Here is a 25071-nt window from a genome sequence, read left to right as displayed (position 1 = left end):
GACCCAATGGAGCTAGATGTACTGACTGACTACTTAGAAAATACCTGTCAATCTACTTTAGAAAATGTGGCACCACTTAAAAAAAATGTATGAGACAGAAAAAGCTCGCCCCATGGTACAATGACAAAACCTGTACCTTAAAACAAACATCACAGAAACGGCAAGTATAGAAATGCTCTCACTAATGGTCGCTCAGCATATCTGGCCTCACTGATCTGCAATAATAAAAATATTCTTAAAGTACTGTTTAGTGTGTTTTCCAGAACTACAAAAAAATAAAAAAATAAAAAAATAAAAAATCAGGCAGGTTCTGAACAACAAATTCCGGCAACTCTCACCAGTAAAGTCTTTATGGACTTATTTAATTATAAAATTGAGAGACAACATACTCAACCCACAGTATATAATCCGACCTGGCTGCCACCCGATGTGGCTGATATAAAATATAACGTAATAGTAAAAGAAAGACTTGAAACCTTTTACCCACTCCTGCACTTAGAACTAGAGAAGATTATCACCTCTGCAAACTTGCACACGACAAATGTTGTTTAACTACTCTAGCAGTCTCTAGTGACATTGAGTGAGAGAAAAAGTAGAATTAACTTACTATAATTAATCTCTTTCACACATAGCTCCAACAGTTGCTGTGCCATGTGAGATCAACTGTGCACATTTTGCACCTAACGCTGTTCCTTGAAGGCGTTAATGTAAAGTGTTCCCATACTTTTGATGACTTGGGTCGTACATTTTTCTCTCTGCTTGTGCTAACATTATCCTCTGCTGTGACCGCCTCCACCATTTTTCAAACCCTTCTTCCAGAGTTCGTCACGTGTACCTATGTGTATAATAACTTAGACCCAACTAATCATTAAATTAGTTGCAAACTATTTTAACAATCGATTTTAATCGATTAGTTATTGCAGCCCTATACTCAGCCCAAACCAGCTGATCGGACCAGGTTGAGGGGTTGTCGGTGGTCAGACAGCGCAACATCTAACCCAAGTCTTGGTTCACTCTGACCATTGGATTCTGTTGCTTATGACTTATAAACTACATATATAAACTCTCTGTGAAAACATTTTCTTGGTCCACATTCATGTAGTACTCTGTGCTATTGCGTGTTGACCACCTTAAGGTTAAATAAACTACTTTCTGATTGAAATGTTAGATTTCAATTGTTAATACTTGTATTTCTTTTCTCCACCACAATTTCACGTTGTCGGCAGGATTTCACACTGTTTTGGAGGGAGGAACGTTTCTAGTGGAAAGGGACTGATCACCCCTTGAACCCAATCTTACCTGTTTGTGTAACGGGACATGGACCGACCTCCCATCAATGACGTGCTGAAATTCGGGAAAGAACCAGGTGGTTGAAAGTTTTTTCAAAATTCCTTGGTGAGTATCTTGCATTTAAGAAGTAGGTTATATGTGTGATGTCTGTAGAATACTGTCTGTGTGAAGGTATTCAATTCTTGGTCACTCCAAGAATCTCAGAAATGGGTCAAGGTAATTCAAAGGAAGAGGAAGTGAAACCTTTCCCAGCCCCAATAGTGCATTGCAATGAACCTCCTTTTGGTGGATAAACAGAGGGCCTGAAATAAAGGGAACCAGATAGCTGTGTTCAATTAGATGAATGGGTAAAATACTGTCACTTCCCCTGTGATCAGTTTTTGAATTTGCAGAAAGAATCCCTGGATGATTGGCCTCCTCCTCCTCCCGAGCCAAATAATGACGCGGATTAAACAGCAGAAGGGTAAGAAGAGAATGCTGGCAATGATGTCGTAATCAACCCTCCCCTACTCCCCAGCAACCAAAAGCAGAACCCAACACCAAATTGGTAGAAGGGATGAAGACGAGAGGAATATCCTCCTCCGTCAGCAAAAGTATGAAGAGTTTGAACGTTTGCAGCAACATGCTAAAGTCCTGGAGGAGCAAATCAGATAGCTGGAAGAAAAAGCAGAAAAAATAAAGCATCAAGCCGTCTTCCCACTGCACCGCCTCAGGAAAGCACAGAGGGACCAAGCACCTTGCTTCAAATGCTGACTATCCAGGTGATGGGACCTCATGGGGCAGATTATGTTTTCAGACCATGGACAATGAAAGACAAAGACTTTATGTGAAGATCTCCCTCCAAATTCAGAAGGAGGACCGAAGTTTGTAGTCAAGCTGAGGCTTTTTGTGAACATGTGGAAACCTTCTGTGCATGAACTGACAAAGGCATGTGCACACAGGATGAAAGTGGAAATGGACTAAAGTACAAGGGAATCTTCCTGTTCCCAAAGACATACAGTATGGGGGGCACACTGGATCACCCTATCAAGTCACAGTGGCTGCCCTCTATATAAGAATCGAAGCAGCGTTGAACTGGAACAATCCACGAAGCTCACTCTGGGCTTCAGAAGCCCGCTCACTATCCCAGAAACGACATGAGCCCGTGGGAAAGCCACTTAAATTAATGCTTCCTAAGTGGTTTGAAACCCGTCATTCAGACAAAAGGTGAGAGATGATTGTGTGGAAGTGGATACAGGAAGACTACAGACCATCCTGGCCTTTGCAGTGCATGTCGAAAAAATACTGAATGAGAAGGTGAAGAAAGGACAACAAAAGAGAGAAAAGAAGCAGCACCAACTGCAGTGTGCTGTGCTGGATGCAGCAAAAGTTGGTTTCAGAGGAGACAGAAGAAGAGGACGCAGAAGAGGTGGCACATACTTCAGAGAATTCTCTAAATACAAGTGTTACAACTGTAATAAAATGGGACACATTGCTGTTAAATGTCCTGAGAACCAGCCAGCAAGAGACAAACAGTTTGAGGGAGAGGAGGTATGAATCATACACAGATCAGAACACACACCACACACACACACCTGGATACTGGTAAGATTGTTTTAAATTATCAAATGCTTCTAACAAAACCCTCTGTCTTGCTGACAATTGAATTACAAATTTCGGGCCAAATTTTACCTTTTTTATTTGACACCGGGGCTACAATTTCTGTTCTAAAAACAGGGGCCTTACACCCCAAACCACGTTTATCAGGCAGGAAAACATCTATATTGGAGCGGGTGGAGTTCCTTTAATGGAATCTTACACTGACAAGCTTTGGTGTCACCATGCAGGAAGTGACAAAACCCTAAAACATGCTCTCCATCTATCATCACATTGCCCAGTGAATCTTTTAGCTAGAGAGCTAATATGTAAATTTGGAATTAAATTGTCATGCACAAAGAAGGGCATTGAGATAAGGATGTTAAATTTGCCACAAATTCCATCCAATCCTACATGCGTGTGGATGGGATGGCATTTAGAAAAAACAAACCTATGGTTACCCTATTATACAGGCAAAATTTAATTGTGATAATGTCAAAACCACAAGGGATTTGCTTTGCACTGCTAGTGTGGAAAACTGGCCTGTTGATATGGAACAAATGTGTGTGTTCCAAGGTAGAGATAGTGAGTTAGTCTCTGTAACCACCCTATTTGCTGGAGAGCAATGGGTGGGCTGCACAGTAAATTTAACCTCAGATCAGAGTCAGTGGTTAAGAGGGGAGGTACCTCACATTTCCTTAGAAAAGGGAAAAAAAATAAACAATTGAAAGACATGTCAAATTTCATTTTAACTTGTCTAAAAATCACTGATTGGCAACCGAGTGAAATTGAAAATTGGGAATATTCAAAGACATCCAAAACATAGAACAACAGTAAATTTGTCATTCTCAGCCCAAGCTGAAGTGTCACTTCTGTCTCAACAAATCAGCATCACCAACGAAACAGATTTTCTAGACGCCATTGAAGCTTGGCTGTGGTCCAAAGGTAAATATGATGTTGGTCTTATGAAAGGAGCTCCAGAATTAATAATAACTTCAAAAAGTGATTACAGGCCATGCACAACTCAGTATCCTCTGAAAAAGAAGGCCATCTAGGGAATAACCCTTGTTTTCCCCAGTTTGTTGGAAAGAGGGATTTTTATAGAATGTCTGGACTTACCATGTAGATCTTACCATGTAAGTCAATGGCTCATGGAAAACCAGAGTAGTGGCGCTTTGTTCAAGACTTGCAAGCAGTAAACAAGGCTATTCATGCTTGAGCACCAGAAGTTCCAAACCTGCACACTATTCTTCAGTACTTATACAGTACATACTACTTCTACAGTATGTAGATGATCTTTTGATATGTTCTCCTGATCAGAACACCTGTATAACTGACACTGTCTCTCTGCTTCAATTCCTAGCATAGATTGGCATCAGAGTGGACAGGGACAGGATCAGCTTGTGCAACCAACAGTCACATATCTGGGACATGATCTTTCAGCAAAGGGAAAGTCATTGTGTGCGAAAAGAGTCCCTGCAATTGCACATATTCCAAAACCAACTACAAAAAAAGCAACTTCTCTCTTTTCTAGGCATGGCTGGATACTGCAGAATGTGGATTCCAAGTTATGTACAAACCTCTGCTCCATTACATGACATGACACACAAAAAGAATCTGACAGCCTCATCCAAATTAACCTGGACCACCGAAGGGGAAGAGGCATTTGTAAATCTAAAAATAGCCCTTCAGAAATCACTAGTTTTAGCTCTGCCAAATCCAGATAAATCTTTTGTGCAATTTGTGGATGAAAAACAAGGATACATGACTTCTGTTCTCTTACAAGAACGGAAACAAACTTCAACCAGTGGCATATTTCAGTGGGCAGCTAGACACTGTAGCTCAGGGTTATCCCTACTGCTTAGCAGTAGTAGCATCAGCAGAGAAGGCTATCATAGCTTCTAGAGAGATAGTTGGGTATGCAAATATCACCCTACACGTTCCACATACAGTGTCCATGATCTTGCTGGAAAAACAGACATCACATCTTAGTGCAGCCAGGTGGCTTAAATATTACACATTATTGACAGAAATGTCAAATGTTACAGTAAAAAGGTGTACAGTGTTGAACCCAGCTACTCTCCTTCCCACAGAACAGGAAGGGGAGCCCCATGACAGTCTGCATACACTGGACCTTTGGTCTGCTCTCCACGACCTGACCTGAAAAATGTTTCACTCGATAATGCTGATTTAATTCTCCATGTAGATGGATCCAGCTACAAAAACTCTAAGGGCGTGACAAGAATGGGGACTGCTGTTGTTACACTAACAGACACTTTGCTTACAGATAGCCTACCTTCCAGTTTTTCAGCACAGGCTACTGAACTAGTTGCACTGACTGAAGCATGCAAACTAGCCAAAGAAAAGGCAGTCACCATCTACACATCTAGTACATTCAAAAGTATGAGGAGAATGAAGGGATTAATCTTGATGAATCTCACAGTCGTTAATCCTGCCAAGATATCTGTGGCTAAACTGGCATGAAATTCTTTGTGGGGTACGATGCGTCAGAGATCTGACAGGTCAAACACTTCCCTGATCAACGACCCTAGCGAGGTTTTACAATTCATGTTCTCAAATATGTATGTAAGTCATTTCTCTTTGCTGAATCAGAAGGTGGTGATGGTGCAGTGACGTTACGTCATTATGCAGGCGATAGGTGTCTCAAGACGGGTATTGCTAATGTATTTATAGGTATTTTCACTACAGCCTATGCTAGACTTGAATTGTACAATCTGATAGATTAACTACAGCAAAGGTACATGGATACTGACAGCATCATCTTCAAAAGTAAAGGTGGTGACTGGATGCCATCTCAAGAGATTACTTAGGAGGGCTTACGAGCAAACTGGACACAACTGGACCTATGGTTATTGCACTCTCAAAGGTAAAACAACAATGAAAGTTAAGATTATTACTTTAAACTACACCAACGGTGAAATTGTGAACTTGAAATCCTTGACAGAACTGGTTGATGAAAGCCTGATCATACCAGAGAAATAATGACCAATCACCATCAAATTGTGAGAGATAAAAGAAGTGTTCACTGGAAAAACAAATCATAGATGAAAAGATTCAGAGTTGTGTATGATAAACGTGTTCTTTAACCGGATTTTACAACTTATTTGATACCTTATGGTTATTAACTAACTACATTTTTAAAAATGGTTATACCTAAGGGATTTGATTCTAGACTTCAGCTACCTCATATATACCTAGCTTTCCTTGTATAGTGTGTGGACTAAGCAATAGCTGAAAATCTTTTTTTATCAAAATGTTGTTGGAAAAATTCTATGGATTCCATGTCAAAAACCCCAGATCAAATTGTATGGTGTTATACGTGCTGGCAGCCTCTCTAGGATGAACCGTTGAACAAAATAAATATTTATTTTGTTCAAGGAATACCAGACTCTTTGTGTGATGATGAACTATTTCCACCCTACAAAACAAACTTACTGTTGATTGATGATTTGATGGAAACGGCTAGCAAGAATGAAGAAGTAGAAAAAGCCTTTACAAAATATACACATCACAGAAACCTGTGCATCATCCATTTGGTTCAAATTCTGTTTTTTCAAGGAAAAAGTAGCAGAACCATCAATTTAAACACCAACTATATGGTGCTTTTTAAAAATCCTAGAGACAAGTTACAGATCAACATACTGGCGGTCAAATATATCCGGGTAACAAGTACTTTTTAGAATGTTTCCAAGAAGCTACTGCTAGACCGCACAGGTATTTATTTGTAGACTTGCAAGCATCAACGCCAGAAGACCTTTGTCTCAGGTCAGGCTTGTTTTCATGGGAGAATCCTGCGGTGTATATACCAAAGAAAACATTTGTGAAGTCCTAAAATGTCTGCCAGACTAAAGAAAAATGTTCTGGTCTTGAGATCTCTATATCAGGCTTCACCTGGAGAAAGGAAGGTTATAATACGCAAGGCTCCTGCCGACCTCATATTAGCTATCTGTGAAATAGCCCTAAATCTATTGAGAAGAAACATTCATTTAATGGCTCAACATTATCATCAGTTGAAAAGACTGATTAAATTCTTTGCTAATAAAAGAATGACTGTGGAGGCTAAAAGAAAAACTATTAACCAATCCGAAGGATTTCTTCTGTCTAAGTGCTGCAATTCTGTTCATCAGCAGTTTAATAGCAACCCGTCAGAGATAGCATAGAAAGATATAGCCACTGAAAAGATATATTTGGTACCTCAACACCAGCTAGATAAACTTAAACCATGACGAGTGGAAAAGAAACTGTTAGAAAGGCGGCAGAAAATGATTTAGATGATGTGATGCGTCATGTATTGCACAGATCTGATTTGATTCATTATAGAAAGCTAAACTTTATGCATCACCCTTGCAAAGATTTTTAAACATAGTCAAACAGGGAGATGAGGAAACGAAAAAAAAAAAAGTTTTTAAAGAGGTTATAGATAATGTTCTGGCTAGAACCAGAAAAAAGCTTCTTACATCATGGAGAAAATTTCAAAATCTAGTTATGTAGCTTCCTGGAATGATGAAGGAGACTTTATTTTCCAAGGGAAAACGGTTAAAGGATCACACATGAGGGATTTGATTAAAAATCTCACGGTACCTCAAAAAGTATCTGATGACTGGAGGCCTCTAGGATGGTCTGTAATGTTACAAACCATAGCTAACTTAAACATTTCCTTTTCAACCATTCCTAATGCTGGCATTTGACGTAAAATATTGAAATGTTAAAAAAAAAATCAAAAACTTTGTATTCTCCTACTACTTCCTTCCTTAAAAAGTGACCCTGACACCTCTAGTCTTGATACTCTTGATCCTGTTTTTAAAGCTCCTAGCTTTACCTCTTAAAACTGGTTGAATTTTTAATTATGTGTATTATAATATTATTTAATAATAGGAGTTGTGACAATTAAACACGTATTGCATTTTCTTTATTTATTTAAATAATGTGTGTTTTTAATGATTTTACATGTATTAAGAGTTATTATTTTTAATTTAATCACAATTAAATTTTTCACCAGAATTAACACACATATGTTATGTTTTATTTCCAGACAGTTCTTTTTTAAAAAAATAATGAATAAATTCAGGAAAGAGCAATCTCATATTACTCGACTTTATTAACGATAGATCCGTAGTCATCATCGGAACTCAACCAGAGCAACCAGAGTGTAACCTTGCGTGTAGTCTTGTCTGTTTATTGCCAAACCCTGACCTTTAAGTTGTTTTTCTGAAGCTAAAATTAATGAATGAAACTCACGGACCACATTACCGGCATGGAAGTTAGGTTGAAATTGTTTTGCAGGATACTGTGTTTCGTCTACATGGAGAGCTATAAACTTTTTATATTGTACGCTCCACTGAAAGTGTCATTGTTGACCATTCCAAAAATTATTGTTTTAGGAAGGAGTCAGAGGAATAGGTTCTCTTGGGTACAAATACGACTGCCTGAGGGTAGACTGAAGGTCTTCGTGCAAACTCTTTCAATCGTGTATTTAGCTGTGGCGTTTATTAGCACCTGCGCATGTCCCAACTTTACAGCTGGAAAAATTGTTACTTTCTTCACAAACATTGATGCTGAGGGTAATTTAATCCCTCTGTCCTTCTTTCATTAGACAAAATTCCTCCTTACTTTGAACCATTTAAATATTTAAATCAATTTCATTCAGTAAAAGTTTATATTGAAAAAATATATCAGCGAATATGTCCGTGTCAGGGTGTGACCAAAAACAAGGCTAAGAGGCACATTGAGGAGTCATGTCTAGACATTTATTGACCCTTACAAATTTAAAGTTTATGCAACAAGCTCAGTTTCTAGCCTGTGAGCTTGAGAGAACAGAAAAAACTCATCCTTGACAGCACAATCAGTCCTCTTTTAACACCATGAATTAAACCATTTAACATTCAAGGTACATTCCCCAGTAACAGTGAATGTGAAGAACTCCACTTAACTGGACATCACTACTTCACATTCAATCTCACACTTTAGATTAACCATCACAAGATTTCAATATTAAATATCAATGGAAATAATGTTGTAAAATACCCACTAGCTCTTTGTACAAACATGGTTTACCCCCTAGAAAGGTTCCAAGTAGTATAGTCCAGATTACCCAGAATTCCAGGCATTTCTATAAAGACATGCTCAGTAAGCCCGCACTTCCACTAAACCAACACCCACTGACCCACGCTGCAGACATGGCTCCTGGGAATTAAACAAAGAAGTCAGCAGAAATGTTATGGTGAGAACAATAAAAATGTTAAAACTGTCCCATCTTATGGTCTGACTCTTCTTTACTAGCGTGCACAACTAGCATATAAAAGATAGTATAAAGGATGTTAAATTATTTACCATTTACCTGAAATACTAGGATTTGAACAGAATTTTAACCTTTTATGAGCTAATCACTTTAAAGGATTTTTTAATGAAAAACATTAACTTTAAAATGAATAAATATAACCAATGTATACATCTGGGCAATCTTAATATCAGAACTAGGGCTATTACTGCAATATACCTAACCATAAACAATGTACTCTAAACTTGTGCTGAACAAATTAAAATTCATACTAAGCACACGGCATCCCTTATTCTTACATGTGAGGCCTTAGTGCGCCATCACAGTCTGATCAAATCAAAGGTTTTGCTTTCTGAGCTAAAAAGGGTCCTGTTTTTTAATCAATTATTATGACCTTGAGAATCCCACACATCCATCTGATCAGCTGTGTCTTTGTAAAACAATCCAGTAGAAAACTACTGGTCCTCCCAGCCAAGCAAGCTATTCTCCACAACATCAGCATCAAGCTAGGGTCCCTATCAGTGGCTCCCACCAAGGTTGTAAGAAACCTAGGTGTCATGGTTGATGACCAGCTGACCTTCGCAGATCACGTTACCGCTGTAGCTCGATTGTGCCGCTTCTCCCTATTCAACATAAGGAAGATTAGGCCATACCTAACTCAATATACAACACAGCTCCTCGTTCAGACGTTAGTAATCTCCCGTCTAGACTATTGCAACGCCCTCGTGACAGGTCTTCCGGCCTGTGCTGTGAGACCGCTACAGATGATCCAGAATGCGGCACGCCTGGTCTTCAACTAACCAAAAAGAGCACATGTCACGCCCCTATTAGTTGAGCTGCATTGGCTACCCTTAGCTGCTCGCATCAAATTCAAATCACTAATGATGGCCTTCAGAGTATTCACTGGTTCTGCTCCCATCTACCTCAATAGACTCTTAAAACCATACGTTAGCGCCCGCCCTCTCCGTTCCTCAAAGGAACGCCTACTAACACGACCAACCCCCCGTACAGGTCTGTTGAGGCTATTCTCATCTCTGGTACCACGCTGGTGGAACGAGTTTCCAAGCACTATCAGAGCAACAGAAACCCTCTCTGCATTCAAGAAATCATTGAAAACCCAGCTCTTCCGAGAGTATCTTTTGCACTGAATGTCTTTCTTTAATGCACTTATTACTTCCTGGCATATTGCACTTAATGTAAGGTACTTTGTATAATTTGTGCTGTAGTTCGAATGTTAGATCCTCTTTTGTAAGTCGCTTTGGATAAAAGCGTCTGCCAAATGCATAAATGTAAATGTAAAAACATCTCTGCCAAAATTCAAAAGACACTCCATTATGGATCTGTATGGATAAGTATTGCTTGATTGACACGATTCCTGAGCATAACATCTACTTGTTAAAATAGAGACATATTGGATAGTTTACGACACCGACCTTGGCATCATTATCTAATCCTTCAGGGTTTGTGATTTTACAACTTAGATTTTAAAAGGTGTTGTTCAAATCTAGGTAATCTTCACCATTACTTGCTACAAAAACTTCCAAGGGACCATTATCCGTCACGGCTGAAAACAACGGTATTTCTACATAAGTATACTTTTCAATGCATGTTTGAGTGTAAGATAATGTAAAAATATCTAGTTCAGACTAGGGGCATTCAGTCGAAAGACTGTGCAGGAAAGCCTTGCCTTTAGAAAATGTTTAACCTTTTTTGTTTGATAGAGGAGGAGGTAGAAGCACGCTTGCTTACTCTTTGTTCTTTTTCACTCTGACCTTACCCTTTGTGATCTTAAGTTTTTTATTTGTTATTACAATTCGCCTCCCAGGAGGCCGCCTAAAAATCTTATATGCAATCGCAGCGAGTCCTGATCCATCCTGCTTTTGCGATTGACTCTTGCTGACGATATTACTTACTACATCACTTACAATACCTCATGTCACTGTTTTAAAATACGATTTTAAGATAGATATACCCCTTTTAATAATAGGCACCCCATCATAAAAAGTGCTTTGAAGATCCCGCCGAAACCCACCCATATATGGTCGGGGTTCCTTGAAACCCTGGAAGTCCATTAAATATTGTGTAGAGAAAAGGTATATGCTTATCCTGGTCTGATTTGACTTCAATGATTATATCACTTATCAGACTCTTACTCACAGGAATGTAGTGTGGCTTGTTATAAGTTAATGTGACAATTTCGTTGTTCTCCCCAGTCATATGTACGCATGTCAACTGTTGCCTACCCTTTGATAATAAATAATATCTGTAAATGTATGTAATATACAAACATGGTGTAAAATCCTGCATGAATATCAACAGGATAGGGAGCCTCAGGTTCATCATGAGTAAGGTTTATTTGGTTCCAGGACCAGTACAAGTGATAGAATTCCGTGCACCCCCAGAGCATACGATTTGTTGGTTACCATGCATATTTTGTTGATATTAACATTGTATTCAATTTTTATTTCAAGATCTAACTTTTTTGCCACTCTATTCATTTCCTGAATCAGAGCATCTACAAACCAGATTCCAAAAAAGTTGGGACACTAAACAAATTGTGAATAAAAACTGAATGCTATGATGTGGAGGTGCCAACATCTAATATTTTATTCAGAATAGAACACAAATCACAGATTAAAAGTTTAAACTGAGAGAATGTATCATTTTAAAGGAAAAATATGTTGTTTCAAAATTTCATGGCGTCAACAAGTCCCCAAAAATTGGGAAAAGGCCATTTTTTACCACTGTGTGGCATCCCCCCTTCTTCTTACAACACTCAGACGTCTGGGGACAGAGGAGACCAGTTTCTCAAGTTTAGAAATAGGAATGCTCTCCCATTCATGTCTAATACAGGCCTCTAACTGTTCAATCGTCTTGTCGCACCTTCCTCTTTATGATGCGCCAAATGTTCTCTATAGATGAATGATCTGGACTGCAGGCTGACCATTTCAGTACCCGGATCCTTCTCCTACATAGCCATGATGTTGTGATTGCTGCAGAATGTGGTCTGGCATTATCTTGTTGAAAAATGCAGTGTCTTCCCTGAAAAAGATGACGTCTAGATGGGAGCATATGTTGTTCTAGAAACTAAACATAGTTCTCTGCATTAATGGTGCCTTTCCAGACATGCAAGCTGCCCATGCCACAAGCACTCATGCAACCAAATACCATCAGTGATGCAGGCTTCTGACCGGAGTGTTGATAACAACTTGGGTTATCCTTGTCCTCTCTGGTCCGGATGACATGGCGTCCCAGTGTTCCATAAAGAACTTCAAATCGTGACTCATCTGACCACAGAACAGTCTTCCATTTGGCCACACTCCATTTTAAAAGACCCCTGGCCCAGTGCAAACGTCTGAGCTTGTGGAGCTTGCTTAGAAATGGCTTCCTCTTTGCACTGTAGAGTTTCAGCTGGCAACGGCGGATGGCACGGTGGATTGTGTTCACTGACAATGCTTTCTGGAAGTATTCCTGAGCCCATTCTGTTATTTCCTTGACAGTGGCATTCTTGTTTGAGGTGCAGTGACTTTTAAGGGCCTGGAGATCACGAGCATCCAGTAGAGTTTTACGGTCTTGACCCTTACGCACAGCAATTGTTCCAGATTCTCTGAATCTTTTGATGATGTTATGCACAGTTGATGATGATAACTTAAAAGTCTTTGCTTTTTTACACTGGGTAACACCATTCTGGTATTTTTCTGCGCAACAATGGTGGAATTTGTAATCCAGACCCTGCAGCCCCCCACACACACGCACGCACATAAGATCTAACATCAAAGACTGGAACGGGACACTTTCCAGCGACACCTGGCCCCCGGCCCCCTTCCTCTCTTCAGGAACTAAAGATAACAAGTTTATAATGCTTTCAAGAAACAGGAACCTCGAACAAAAGGGGGGAGTTTATGACAATGGCACCTAAATGTCTCGTCCTTATCTCGAGCCCACTAAACAGACAGCCCAGATGGTCAAACTGATTGAACTCGGGGTGACCTCCCGTTAACCATCCGCACCGGACGAACAGCATGGATCAACGGCATGGACCAACAGCGACCCCAGGTGGACGTTTGCGAAATCACGTCTCGCCTAAGGCCGTCTAAACACATGATGGACTTAATAAAATTTTAATAAGTATGTCTATGCAATATGTATAAATGTCACTCTCTGTGTCCTCAGATGAACGTCCACCTTCTAATGAAATGATGTGTATTACTGTTTCTATCATGAAAGGAAGTTTCTGTCTCTGATTAGAAAAGCGAATCAATAACTTCTAAAAACAATATTGTGAATGGGACGTAAACACAACGTACCCAAGATGAAATCTTATGTAAATGTTTGATATTAATAACCCAGGACGCTCATTGTTGTATATTACTAACATGTATAAGAAATTTCGATACGCGAAATTTCTATTCCTTCTGTGTGAATCTCTGATTCAAACCTCCCCCCTCTCCTCTCTTTCGGGAGAGTCACGTGAGCCTCGGACTCGACCCAATTGAAGAAAGGACACCTCCCAATAGGGCGTGACTGTGCTGGCTTTGAAAAGAAGTTCAGCTCGGCACATCAACACAGTTCCCAACAGGAAAAAGAGAGTGTGCAGTTCAGAGAGCAGTTCGCCCGTGCAGTGCAGTTCAGCGGTTCAGCTCAGAAGATCGGAAGCTCAACTTAGCTTAACTCGCTCTTTTTCTCTCTGACTCTTAACTTCGTTTCCGCTCTGAACGCCTGCACGCGTTCTCTTTGTTTTTTTTTTTCAAGCTCCAAACCTCTCCAAGCGAGACGCTTTCTCCTCTTCACGCCGACGAACGAAGACATTTGAAGAAACCTCACTAAGCTCCCAGGAGACGTCTTGAGGTAGCTAGTGTGAGAAAGTCTACAAGTACGTCGAATGATTTGAATACTTTCTTTTCTTTTAATTGTGTTTTGTTTTAGCGCCCATCGAAGTGTGATCTCACGAGTGATCAAAGTAGGTGAAACTTATTCGTGGCCAGAATAAGATATCACCCTTTTTGATTAGTTGATAGCGGATATATTAGCATTATAAGCTGACTTCTAAGGGCACTCCTTCTGGAGAACAGCAAGGCGACTACTCTGAAGAAGCCACTCCACTCTGGGGAAAAACCAGCCACGCCTGCAATTCTCCGAAAAAGGGAACTCTCGATCGACGACGCCCCGCCTGAGGCCGAGAGTGCCTGACTCAACTGGGAGGGAACCTCCTTCACAAGCGGGCCTGTCTTTCACGGCGCGGGAACGACGAGAAACAACCCCCAGAGCACGGAGGTTAAAACAGCAGGACGCAACGGCTCGGTGAAACGGCAAACGAGTAAGCCAGCTAAACTCTCACATTCTCCAGAAGCTGATGTCTAATTAAGTCCCTTTATAAATTTATACGTAATCTAACCTCAATTAGCAACATTTTATTCACAAGTCACAGTGCCTAGCTCATCTTTAAAGTCGAATCGGTTTCCCCTGCGTTGATGCCGTGAGATTACAAGATTATGCTATGTTAATTAAATATCTTCTTTTCTTTTATTAATAAAACTCTCATTATTTGAAATCACAGTGTATACAGTTTGTTCATTATAATCTCTGAAAATCCTGAAGAACTCACTTAGCTTGGCTGTTATACATTCTCAAACTAATTAGTAACGTTTTAATTGTTTAAGCCAATTATAAACTTTAATTGCTATCATTAGTCAAATAATCAGGATTATAAGAGTTTGAATAAGGTCAACGCTATAAACACAATATATAAATATATATTGACATAGGTATCACGGTGTATGATTAAAAACCAATATACACTACAACCTAATTAGTGCTTCCAGCTGGTCGTTATATGCTCAATTTCCTTTTTCCAGCCACTTATTGGTACTTGTCCCAACTTTTTTGGGATTTGTTGACACTGTGAAATTTTGAATCAACATATGTTTCCTTTAAAATGTTACATTTACTGAGATTAAACTTTTGATCTGTCATCTATGTTCTATTACGAATAAAATATTGACATTTGCCATCTCCACATCATTGCATTCAGTTTTTATTCACAATTTGTTTAGTGTCCCAACTTTTTTGGAATCCGGTTTGTATATTGCTGTAATAACCTGGACTCTTGATTGACCGATATGGGTTTTTTGATTTCCAATGCCGATGCTGATTTTTAGACAGCAGTAGTGGACGAAGGCCGATATGTAAATCCGATATTCCCATTCCTCAGGCAGTGAATAAACTAGAAGCATTTTCATGATTTATTTTTACAGAAAACCCTTCAAATTTGTAAAAGAAACCATTTAGAGGTCTTGAAATATATATGGTCAAAAGCTTATGAAATCCACAAAAAAAATGTAGGCGCCTGTCTTATTTTGGAAGAAAAAAAAAAAAAAAACAACAAAGCTTATTTTTTTGTGTCTCCAGGGGTCTACTTTCATCAGGTAAAATTTGGAGTTGATACCTCCTACTGATTTGTAGTTATTCAAGCTGAAGTAGACAGTGGACAGATGGCCTCTCCAAGTGTCTCTTTAGACCCCAAGCTCTCCATAAGGAAAATGATTACTTTTACTGCAAAAATACAGTGTATTTATCTTTTCTAGATCTAATGTCAACATCATAGTTTTCTCCTTACTTTCTATTAGAAACTCGTCTCCTGTCCCTCACCAAGTGGACATTTACCCCTCACCAAACAGTAAAAACTGTTGTATGGTGCATTTTATTCTAATACTGAGTTTATTTCTGATGTTTACACTTGTTTCTCACAGAGTAGTGTTCCTTTAAATGACTGATGTGTTAAAAGGCGAGAGCTGCACTCTGATTGGCAGTAGAGAAAGGCAACCTCCCCCACACCCCCTGCTGCATTTAAATGCCTTCAGTGGGGGAAATGTAACTAGTAAAAGACATCTAAGCTTTAAAACATGTTTATTGACTTGATTATTGTTTGTGGAGCTTGTGGCTGTCAAACAGAACCGTTTGAGTCTCTCTTGCGGTGTCTGGGTCTGTTAGGCGCTGAAAACGCTCTGCTGCGTGTTTGTCCCGCCTCCTTGGGTGCGCAATCCATAACTCTGCCCCTGATTGGTCTACAGATAGACATGTTGTTGGAAAGCTGAGCGCCTAAGCTATGTTGCAGTGACATGGGTCCACGGGGATCATATATTAATTATTTTGAAAATGTGTACTATTTTTTTCGAGATTTTTTTTTCGGCCAGTACTCTACACAAACATGAGGATTACTCACGAATGGTTTGACGGAGAGACTCAGATTTAGTCTCGTTTTGAAGGGGACTATCTAAGGTAAGCGCTGCTGTGCTAACTTTGTGTGTGAGCCGCCTGTGGTCTTTTCAGGCTTCGAGAAGCAGCGGCAGTTGCGGAAGCTTGGAATATCTTATTTTTTGGCTTTAATTCCTTAGTCCTACATTTTAGTGTATATCTTCGTGATCATGAGAGTCTGACCATTCGATTGGTGTATGATATATACACATTACTCAAATATGGCGCCATGAAAAATCTGAAAATCTGTACTGTCATTAATATTTTTTCATAACAATTTCCAGTAATAGCAAAAATACTTATTTATCGAATGGGATTATATATAAAATGATTAAATCAATGAAAATCAGTGACTTTAAGCTTTAGTTTGGTACATTGACTGTCGACTTTGGACCTGTAGTACTTGAGATATACTGATGGATATGACAATGAGTGCTTTCTTTTATAGGCGTCGCCGACCAATGAGCGAAATAAGAGGCTAAATAACGCTGGTTTTCTAGGTTACAACTATCAACTCAGTGGTTTATGATAGCAGATTATTGAGTGTATGTTACAAAGAGCAGCCAGTAACAAATAGTTAGAGCTGAAGAAGAGAAAATAATTCATACCATTTTCACTGATGAGACGACATGCAGCTACAGGTCGTGGGCTTTTACTCCTGTACTTGTGCTCAATGCTCAACCTTCAGGGCCCTGGAGCTGTGTGACTGCGACACTACCTGCTGTCCCAAAATAACTATTTCGTTTAATGCCTATGTCCTCAAATTATCATAGCCACTATTCATTTGTAAAATAATGTTTTTTCATAAATATCCGGATTCATATCCGGACGATACTGTTTTAACAGCTAAGTGATATCTCTATGGTCAAACTGTAAAAAATGGCTGTAAATTTTACGGTGAAAAACTGTAAAACCATGACAATAAATTACTAAACTCTAAAAAGGTTGTAATAGTGAAATATCATAAATTCTGTTATCAGCCAAAACACAAATTTTTACATCTCTTTGTTATAAAAATTGCATTATTTAATTGCATTAGTTAAATGCACAAACCATTAGATGCAGTGTCCAAGGACTGGGAGGAGCCGAGACTCATTTGGGAGCTCCCAGCATGCCTTGCAGCTCAATAATTTCTGTGATTTTCAGTTTCTTTGTTTTTCGGGTTGGATTGGGTCGATTACTTTGTGTATTGGTGTTTCTCTGCATGTTGTGACAAGATGTGTGTTGGTCAGAAAAGTTCACCATCAGCCTGTGCTCCGAGTGCTGGAGTGTGGCACCCAGATACTGCACATTTCTTCGCTCGTTTTGGCAATACCTCCTTTTAAGGGCTGAATATAGGATGTGGTATGGCTATATATCTTCATTTTCTCATTTGTCACACTATTAACATGTTAATTTTATGGTAAAACGATGCTTTTTTTAATGTAAATACTTTAAAATACTTTTGTAAATACTTTATGTAATAACAAAACCCTAATGCTTTTGTTAGAATTTTCTTTTTTTTTCTTATTATTATTATTGTTATTCTTTTTCTTCAGAAAATTCATTGTACGGAAGGGTCTGTAGGTTGAACAGACACCCCACTTGGAGGGTAGATGTAGTCTGTGTACATCTCAGTGGACAACAAACATCAGACCAATCTGCTTAATGCTTGCGCTACAGAGCACCAAAGCGCATTTAGGTCCATATTTCCTACCCCGTGTGACGTAGAGACGGAATTCTTTCCCCTGATTCAAGCTTCAAGCCTATAACCTGTATTTAAAAAAAAAAACCCTATAAGCTCAGCCCACTTAGATTGTGAGCTTATTTGCATAATATGCAAAATTACACAAACATACCCAATATGGACATACAGGGGTTTGACAATGAAACTGAAACCTGTCATTTTAGTGTGGGAGGTTTCATGGCTAAATTGGACCAGCCTGGTGGCCAATCTTCATTAATTGCACATTGCACCAGTAAGAGCAGAGTGTGAAGGTTCAATTAGCAGAGGAAGAGCACAGTTTTGCTCAAAATATTGCAATGCACACAACATTATGGGTGACATACCAGAATTCAAAAGAGGACAAATTCTTGGTGCATGTCTTGCTGGCATATCTGTGACCAAGACAGCAAGTCTTTGTGATGTATCAAGAGTATCCAGGGTAATGTTAGCATACCACCATGAAGGACAAAACACATCCAACAAGATTAACTGTGAACGCTAGAGGAAGCTGTCTGAAAGGGATGTTTGGGTGCTAACCCGGATTGTATCCAAAAAACATAAAACCACGGCAGAATTAAATGTGCACCTCAACTCTCCTGACTCCTGTCCGTCGGGAGCTCCACAGGGTCAATATACACGGTCAGGCTGCTATAGCCAAACCTTTGGTCACTCATGCCAATTCCAAACATCGGTTTCAATGGTGCAAGGAGTGCACATCCTGGGCTGTGGACAATGTGAAACATGTATTGTTCTCTGATGAGTCCACCTTTACTGTTTTCCCAACATCCGGGAGAGTTACGGCCCCATAGAAGCGTACCGCCCAGACTGTTGCATGCCCTGGGTGAAGCATGGGGGTGGATCAGGTTTGGGCTGCCATATCATGGCATTCCCTTGGCCCAATACTTGTGCTAGATGGGCGCGTGATGATGTGATGTCATATTTGAAAAAACATGGCCATCAGCCAATCAGATTTCAGCAGCAATTTGTTTTACAGAATACTCTGCATAATGTCTCACAACTTTGCAATTGCAACTCAGGTATGTGAAAATGGAGCTTTTTGAACTAGTCCAATGATCTTCATCCTGTCAACAAACAAATGGTTTTATTGCCATCTCTATTGCCTGTAGGTAAATAATTATTGAAAACATTTTAATTAGTACACACTTTTGTTGTAATATTTAAACAAATATGAGTGGGTGGAGCTCTGTGAGCTATAACTCAATCAAACTTGGCCCAAATCCAACCACAATGAGTACACATAAGTGTGGTATTACTCTGAAGGATTGTGCAAAATATGCTCAAAATGCACATATAGGGGGCGCTACAATTGGCAAAAAACTGGTTGCATAGTTTTTTTTACTTATTAACGTGCCACCTAGGGATGCAGTCACTCCAAAATGGGAAAGATATTTTCTGAAGCCCATGGGTAAGGACCTTGTTTATTTTCATAATGTATATAAAAGCACTGGGTTAAATCGAAATCGGTTTTATCAAAATATAGGTTCTTTAAAGAGATTGGCTGGTTTAATTCATCTTGGCTGATATATACACACACACACTCTCAAGTATATAAATATTTTCCAAAGCCCAGGGCTCTTAGTTATTTAGTGTATTTGATATGGCCGCCTCCAGGGTGTATTCCCGCCATGCGCCCAATGATTCCAGGTAGGCTCTGGTCCCACCACGACCCTGAACTCGATGAGCGGTTACATATAATGAATGAATGAATGTATTTGATATGTGTATTATCTAAGTCATAAATTGTTAATCAGTGTGTATCTATTTTGTTTCTAGAAAACAATTTTATGCTTGTTTATTTACATTAAACAAACATTTACATTAAATAACTAAGAAACAAAACAAATACGTAAATATACACTCAATTCATCAAGAATCGTGGATAACAATAATGATGACAATTTAAAAATAATAATAAATAAATAAAATAATAATTATTTAAAAAAAAATAATGCTAAAGGAATTAGTAAAATCTCAATCAATTCTCTTTCCTTGAGTGCATTCAGTCCCCATCTCCCCACAACAATGTCTCTGTCGTCAATACGAGGATGAAAACTTGGCTCAGGGATAGTACAGCAGTCCAGTTCAAGTGCAGAAATACAAAAAAATTAAAAATTAAAATAGGATCTGTCCATTTATATGAAAGTTGAACAGTCTTCTTTATCTATTTCTGTTTGTTCAAGTAGTCATCAAAATATTCTGGAGTCTCTGTTATCTGCACTGCTACTAAAGAAGCTACAGTTTTTTTCCCTTGTTTGAATAATAAACACAAACTGACATTTTTAACAAAATTCTAATGGCTGTATTTAAAGGGACATTTGTTTAAAGAGACTGTACAGCATTTTAGTGTTATGTTATGAAATACACTAACGTGTTACAATAACATATGGCAAAAGTATTTTTGATTTACAGCTGTATTTGTGATGCTTGGAAGGCAGGCTGCACAGTTGTTTTTATGCAGAGTCTGGAAGTCACACAGTAATGAAAGTTCAACATATTTTTGACAATTATTAAAGTTCAGGTTCAGCCTAAGATTCAACTGATACCACATATGTTCATATTGGGTTAGTATCCAGGGACGAGTTTGCGCTAAAATACATGTGGGTTAAATCTAACCTGTGCATTTAAAGCACACCGTCTGTTATGCTCTCATCAGCCCATCACCCCTCCCTCTCCCACACACACTGTCTGACAGGGTCCCCCCATCCCTCCCTCTCCCACTCCTGCACACACACACACTCTCTCTCTCTGCTCTACGATAAGTGATAATAAGGCCCAGAGAAAACATACTACAAAGTAGTTACACCAGTCAAACTCAACATTATCATCACTTCCTTGTTTCTACATTCACTGTCCATTCTCTCAGCTCTACTGTCCACAGGATTGTTTTGTAGTTCTACAGACTCCGTAATGAATTATATACACACTACCCAAATGCATTGCAATTCCATGTAAGCCTCATACTTGGAAATCAGCGAAAAATTTACTTCTACAAATAGAGAAAGGAGTCCACCTCTTGCTATGCATACTTTCATTGCTCAGTTTCACTCTGTTCTTCAATGGAAAGCATCCCCATAGAGTATGTATGATTTAGGTGGAGTTTTAAACCCCTCAGCATCACTGATGAACTGAATATAGTCCTCCAGCCGACAGTGTCCTGTGTTCGCTGATGAAGGACTAGAGTATGAGCAAAACAAATTATGATGCAACAGATCTACTGTCTCTGCCTTTATATCTACAAGTTGGACCAACAAGTTAGGTGTATCTAACAGTGTTGATGGTGAGTGGACAAAGATTTTAAAATCCCCAGCAGCACTGCTCTGCCTGGTCCATTCATAAGAGGAGATTCATATAGACCAGAAATTGCCCCACTTATCAACTACCATTCCCTCTCACACTCCATCTACACAGAGACACCAAAACACAAGTACTACCTTTAAAAACACTACAAAAACTACACCAAATATGTCCATATGGGGTTATTATCCAGGGACAAGTTCCTGCTTAAATCTCACCGGTGCATTCAAATCACACAGTCGTTTATGCTCTCATCAGCCCATCGCCCCTCCCATTCCTACAAACACACACAGACACTGTTAGCACTTTTCCACCAAAAGAACTCGTCTGGTCTGGTTCCTGATTCTTGGAACCTTGGTTCTTTCCAGTGAACCTGTCCATGTTTCTTCACTTTTAGAGGGGAACCAGGAATATGTTATCAGTGGTTTGTGTCACTATGGCTGAATACAGCACCAGAGAAACAGATAAACTGTCATGACAGGGTCATTGTTTATTCTTTTTTTTTTACCGTGGTGTCAGACCAGAGTGAGATATAATATTGTGTAAATGTTGCCGATTTCAGAGCCATCCTGCTGAGCTTGTGAACAGCAGAGAAACGTAACCAAGAACCACGGCTCTGAACAACGCACATTGTGCCTAACAGCATCATCATGTTGCTACTGCACCAGCGCAACTACTACAGACAGCACGGTTGTTTGAACCGCACGCCGGAGATGTCATGTGGGCGCTGGCGCTGTCTCTTACTTTCCCGGTATTCATTGAACGAGAAGGCGAAGAGGAAGCGACACGATTGACTACAGGTATCCCCATTGAAAACAGCGGGATCACTGGGTCCAGTTAATATATCCTTAAGAAATGGGTATACTACTTAAAATATAGTACTTTACAGTAGAGTTTTAGGGGGGCCCCATAAAACAAATATAATATTTCTGTAGCAAATAGAACCGAAACACAAGTATGTCATTAGCCAAAAATATGGTCTTCCATCTGTTAAAAGTACATGATTTTCAGATTACATACGATAGCCTATTTAAAAGAAAATGTGCAATGAGTCTGAGAAAAAACGTGTGTGCCACCTGCTTTTCGTGCACACGTGAAGTTATTTCAGTGGCACGAGAAGGAAAATATTTACCTGAATGTTTCTCTCCCATAAGAATCACCGTTTTCAATGCGCTTGAAGTTCTTCTTAAAACTTAACGATGACTGAAAATACACACGCTCTTATTAAGAGTAAGGACTGCTAGTTTCCGTGTTTGCTACCACAATGTCACGAGGTCTATGATGGCGCCTCGTCGAAACCTGTTACCACCATATTTTGTCACCACTAGATGTCGCACGGTATAATTAAGCACGAGGGACCGACTCTGCTGGAACATGTCATTACCAGATGGGCTGCTGCCCGATTTGTACTGCGCATGCGCAGAAATAAAAATTTTTATATATATATATATATATATATATATATATATATATATATATATATATATTTTTTTTTTTTTCTTTCTCAGAAAATAGTGTGTCCCACCTGGTTATTCTTCATGCGTTGTTTAAGCAGAAGACGACCTTAACATATCTGCACAGATATCTTAAGCTGTAAAAAAAACAACACACACACTTTGCCGGTTCTCCAGTTGTTTAAAACTGTAGGGGACAGAGAGGAGACTAACTCATGTTTGTGTTTAAGGTTACTCACTCTTCAAGATGTAGCTCACCTCTGCGTTGGAAAGTCTCTCTACTGCTATATGTGTGAATCGGGCAGATCGCGCAAATCGGGACCCCACACAACTGCGGTTAAGCCAGCCGCCGTTTAAAAAAAACTGTTAAACTAGCCGCACGTCATATTTTAGTGCGCGTATACTAGTGACAGAGCGGTAATACTCAATGCGCGAAGACCTGAAAAGAAGCCCTTCATTTTAAAGAAATTAACCGCATTTAAGCGGTTTATATATTTGTCATTTCTAATAAGTATTTCATACAACCAACAGATATAATTTCAGTGTTTTCCATACTATGTACCTATAGATTTTACCCGGTATATTTTTTGAGTAAATAGTATTCAAACTCACCATAATTGTCCATTGTTTTTTACATGAATCACTGCTTTATAATATGGTCGTTTCTAATAAGTAGTCCAACAGATATCAGTTCTGTATTTGCCTGTGTACCTGTGAAATATGAAGTGATTCTACAATACTGTATAATTTTTGGAGTAAATAACATGTTTTCCATACTATGTACCTATAAATTATGAAGTGATTTTTTTTTGTATAGTTTTTGAGTGAATAACATTCAAAGTCCCCATAATTGTCCATTGTTTTTAATGATGACTCAAGTTTACTGTTTATAAAATTGTAATTTTTAATAAGTAGTCTATACAACCATCAGATATCAGTTCAGTGTGTACCACACTATGTTGGGAATAGAAAACCCTCACAGTTGGGACCTCCTTCAAATTCAATGGGTACTTCCATGAAGGACTGCAAAATAGCAGGTTGATCAACCACCATTACAGCCAGTGATTCCTCTGCTTGTTTACAGGCTGTCTCGAAGGAACAGTCTGTGTTAGCTGCGTCCTTATTTTGGTTGGACATCGCCAGGACCGTGGCAGACTGACGGAGGTGAACGCACACTCTAAAGCAGTGACTTATTTCAACAAAATATAACTAAACAGACAGACAGACGTGTGGGCAAAACGAATCGATGAACAGACGAGACAAATAGACTTGAGCAAAAACAAAGCGAGTAACAGATGGTACAGACAAGCAAACATAGACGCACCCCAAAGAGAACAAGACAAAAAGACATGTGAAAGCGTACTATCCATCCAACATACACAGAGACAAAAGGACTTTTATACACACTAGGACACCTGAAACCTATAACGAGGGGGCAGGATAACAAATGAGACACAGATGGGGACACTGAAGAGGAGGAGGAACAAAGGCGGGACTAGGGCGGAGACATGAACCAAAATAAACAGAACCATGTGCAAGAGCACATGGCGGGTAAAACAGACATGACAGGACCAGGGCATGATATTGTGATTATTTTCTAGCATTTTTAATTCTATTTGTAATCTTTCCAATTTTTCTTTTTTCCTTTTTTTTTTTTTTTTTTAAATTCGATCAGTATCTTGTAAGTTTCCCCCTGAGCACTACTTTACATGCATCCCAAAGGATTGGTGGGGATATTTCTCTATTATCATTTATAGCAAGATATTCTTTTATATCGTCTTGTAGCTGCTGTTTCATTTGTTTCAGAATGCTTGTGTTTAGCCTCCAGATGGTATTTCTCCATTGGAGCATGGTCTGACAAATCCAGGGACCCAATGTGACAGTTTATCACACTGGGTAGATCACTTTGAAACATAAAAAAACAGTCCAGTCTTGAGTATACAGAATGTGGATGAGAGAAAAGTATATGGTCCCATCTTTGTTGGGTTCAGTTCAATCCAAATATCTAAAAGTCCTAGCTCCTTCAACATTAACTTTAGATTTTTTTGTAATTTTCTTCCCTCCTAAATGAAAGGGTTTTGATGTATCTAGCGTTGCATGGAGTCTAATATTAAAATTGCCACCATAAATTAGTATTCCTTGAATCTCCTTGATTATAGATCAAAAAAGTGTTTATAGAA

The 25071-nt window shown here is 39.1% G+C and overlaps 1 protein-coding gene across 1 annotated transcript in view; it reads right to left on the bottom strand.

Annotated features, from left to right (window-relative positions):
* The window catches only part of LOC136710770 (gamma-glutamylaminecyclotransferase C-like), a 28092-nt gene extending 5363 nt beyond the window's left edge, over positions 1–22729 (bottom strand). The window contains exon 1 of the mRNA XM_066686581.1: positions 22570–22729. The gene's annotated coding sequence lies outside the window, so the exon portion shown is untranslated. The remainder of the gene's footprint in view (positions 1–22569) is intronic.
* Between the last annotated feature and the right edge of the window lie 2342 nt (positions 22730–25071).

Source organism: Hoplias malabaricus, chromosome 12 (genome assembly GCF_029633855.1).
Source record: "Hoplias malabaricus isolate fHopMal1 chromosome 12, fHopMal1.hap1, whole genome shotgun sequence".
Classification (NCBI taxonomy): Eukaryota; Metazoa; Chordata; class Actinopteri; order Characiformes; family Erythrinidae; genus Hoplias; species Hoplias malabaricus.
The sequence above is the reverse complement of the archived record's forward strand: the minus strand, read 5'-3'. Positions and strand labels throughout refer to the sequence as shown.